Source organism: Capricornis sumatraensis, chromosome 2 (genome assembly GCF_032405125.1).
Source record: "Capricornis sumatraensis isolate serow.1 chromosome 2, serow.2, whole genome shotgun sequence".
Taxonomy (NCBI): domain Eukaryota; kingdom Metazoa; phylum Chordata; class Mammalia; order Artiodactyla; family Bovidae; genus Capricornis; species Capricornis sumatraensis.
This window is the reverse complement of record NC_091070.1, coordinates 3,742,077-3,745,485: the sequence shown is the minus strand read 5'-3', so window position 1 is coordinate 3,745,485 and position 3,409 is coordinate 3,742,077. Positions and strand designations below refer to the sequence as shown.

The 3,409-nt window shown below is 46.2% G+C and overlaps 1 non-coding gene across 1 annotated transcript; it reads left to right on the top strand.

The window, feature by feature from the left end:
- Positions 1 to 1,643: 1,643 nt before the first annotated feature.
- Positions 1,644 to 1,715, top strand: TRNAC-ACA (transfer RNA cysteine (anticodon ACA)). The gene has a single exon. It is a non-coding gene; the product is annotated as a tRNA-Cys (tRNA).
- Positions 1,716 to 3,409: the final 1,694 nt, after the last annotated feature.

The window sequence follows — 3,409 nt, the reverse complement described above, 5'->3', positions numbered from 1 at the left end:
TCTTGGCCTCTCCACACTGTGCTAAACAGCAGACACCCCCAGGAGTTCCACTAAGTAGCTCTCAGGGAGTTGCTGGTGAACAAAAACATTCCTCCTACCATTCTAGGTTCTTCTAGCTGTTGAAGAGTTAAACTGACACAGAAGAGATTAATAGGGGCAAATCAGACCAAAATTTAATAACATGTACACTTGTGTCTACCAAAAAAGATACCCACAACCCAAAAGTTGAGTTACGTTTCATTCTGTGGGCAAGCTGAGGACTTCATGCCTTGGAGGCAGCATCTCAAACAACCCTGAGAAAACTGCCTGAGGAGGTGAGGGTGGGGTGCGGGGGAGGATATACGGGAGTTTTGTGAGCAAGGGCAAGTGGAAGAACAGAAGACATCTGTTAACAAAAGGAAGCTAGATATCTCAGGCTAGGGACTTTAATGCTTTTGTAGGCATGAGATGGTGAAAGAGTGTAGGTGCATGAAATCATTCCTTTTGAAAGAGAGCAGGACCCTATGGTCCTTGCCTCCCATGTCCTCAGCCTGTGGAACAACTTTTGCCAAAGAGCATGTTTAATCAGCAAACTGAGAAAATGCAGAAACAAAGGGAAAGAGTCCAGCAAGACTGAACAGTATCAGCTTAGTCATTAAGCATAGTTAAGGACTTTAGTTTCTTCTCAAGAGCTGTAGATAACATTCCGAGCCATCTCCTGCGATCTGTCTTGTAGACACTGAAACCTCCACCAAGAGAAAGAAGCTAACCATGTGATGCCCAGACTGTAGCCATGATATACGCTGCTGCAGTCCCAGGAACTGGCCTCTGATGGCTGCTGAGCTGCCTGAGGTCTCACCAGTTCACCTTAGATGATGGTTGCAGTTGCTGATGACTGTCCTGTTGTTTAGTCACTAAGTCATGTCTGACTCATTTGCCACCCCAAGGACTGTCCATGGGAGTTCCCAGACAAGAATATCAGAGTGGATTGCCATTTCCTTCTCCAGAGGATACTCCAATTCCCAAACCTAACACGCTTTTGTTTTCCTTTACGGCAGACCCATCTATGAGTTCAGCCCATTGACTTGATCTTTGTGGATGAACCATCAGAAAATGGGGCAACAAACCAGACTGAGATTAGCATGGACTGTATCTGCATGCAGGACTCAGACCTGAGCAACCCATGTGGGTGAGTGGCATGGGCTTCCCCTCTAAATCCGTGGGCCATGCTATCCACATCTTCCACGGTGCATGAAAAAGCAGGTGACTCTGAATGATCAAGGAGGGCATTGGAAAGAGAGTCACTGTGGTCAGCAGAGAAATAATTAAGAGCCGTGGACTCTGAGTCTGCCTCAGCTCTGCATGACACATATGTTTCCATTGGTGTGGGGAAGAGGGTTGGAAGTAATTCCTTGCGTTCTTTACCTGAGATGCTCCTCCCAGTGTTTCACAGCTGGTGGAGACAGAACCAAAGTCAAGACCTTCAAGACCTTAAACTGGGATTGAACCTGCATCTCCTGCATTGCAGGCAGAATTATTACTGCTGAGCCACCAGAGAAGTCACCCTTTGTTTATTGATATGTCAGGAAATATTCCGTTTCTCACAAGGGAAAGACCCAGGGAAACAAATTTCTAAAATGGATGAAGTGAGTGAAGTGAGCGCATCCCTGGTGGCTCAGACGGTAAAGCGTCTGCCTACAATGCGGGAGACCCAGGTTCAATCCCTGGGTTGGGAAGATCCCCTGGAGAAGGAAATGGCAACCCACTCCAGTACTCTTGCCTGGAAAATTCCATGGACTGAGGAGCCTGGTAGGCTACAGTCCATGGGGTCGCAAAGAGTCGGACACAACTGAGCGACTTCACTTTTTTTTTCACTAAAATGGATGAAGGCACCGCCTTAAATACCACCTTCAGTTAAAAGCGAAAGTAGAAGTGGAGGAGGGAGGCCAGCTCTAGGAGGAGACCAAGAGAAGTACAGTCAACAAGGGTGAGACTGTGTGGAGGAATCTGCCTGGTCAGTAGACAAAGGATGCTGAAGCCATCAGCCTCTGTGACCATGTCCAGCTGTGCACCCCAAAGGGATTCAGGATGAAGGAAAGCAGAATCCTAGGCTTGTACAGAGTTGGGCTACAAATAAACCTGAGTGTCAAAGAACTGATGCTTTCAGACTGTGGCACTTGGGAAGACTCTTGAGAGTCCCTTGGACAGCAAGGAGATCAAACCAGATAAGCCTAAAATAAATCAGCAATAATAGTCACTGGAAGGACTGATGCTGAAGATGAAGCTCCAATACTTTGGCCACCTGATATGAAGAGCCTACTCACTGGAAAATACCCTGATGGTGGGAAAGATTGAAGGCAGAAGGAGAAGGGGGCAACAGAGGACAGAGATGATTGAATGGCATCATTGACTCAATGGACGTGAGTTTGAGCAAGCTCCAAGGGATAGCGAAGGACAGGGAAGCCTGGCATGCTGTAGTCCATGAGGTCACAAAGGGTCAGACACAATTTAATGACTAAACAACAAGTCAGCTAAGATGCATATAAAAGGACTGATTTTAATGAATCCAGAGGCTTACATCTTCCTGTACACAGAAAAGTACTAAACTCATTGATATGAGATGTCTGGTTTTCTCTAACTTTATCTGTCGATGTTTGACTACTCCCATATATTTTGGCTGCGCCCCTACCTCTTGGGAGCAGTTCATCAGAGCAATCTGAGAAGCTGTCTTCTGGACTTGAAATCCTCAGAAATCCACCAAATGAAGCATAATTCTCAACTTTTAGGTTGCTCTTTTTTTTTTTTCCCCAGGCAACAGTTGCTCAGCACATTTAAATCCTTGTCTTCTCCACGTATGAGAGTTTCTAGAGATAAGACCAACCAAAGTCTGCCTTCCTCTGCTTGTCATTTGCAAGATTGGATCCTGTCTTTGTAATCCTACATTTCCCCTGGGCTCCATTTTCCTCGAAGTCTACTCCTAAAACTGCACAACCTGAACATCCTCTGGACACTCCAGGAGAGTTTGAATATGCCTACTTTCTCTGATTCTCATCCAGCAAAACCTCTTATAACACAGATAAAATGGGACTGGCCTTGGCGTGGTGTGATACTCATGGAAGATGCAAGTTGAACATAAAAAAAGCATTAATAAGCAATTTAAACTTTTACGGAAGTCTTGAATGAAAAACATACTTTATGCTTTTGTGATCTGTGTGTATATGCTGAGTCACTCAGTCATGTCTGACTCTTTGCGACCCCATGGACTGTAGCCCACCAAGCTCCTCTGTCCATGGGTTTCTCCAGGCTAGAATGCTGGAATGGATGGCCATGCCCTCCTCCAGGGTATCTTCCAAACCCAGGGATGGAACCTGGGTCTCCCACGTTGCAGGCGGATTCTTTACCGTCTGAGCCACCAGGGAAGCCCTGGCTA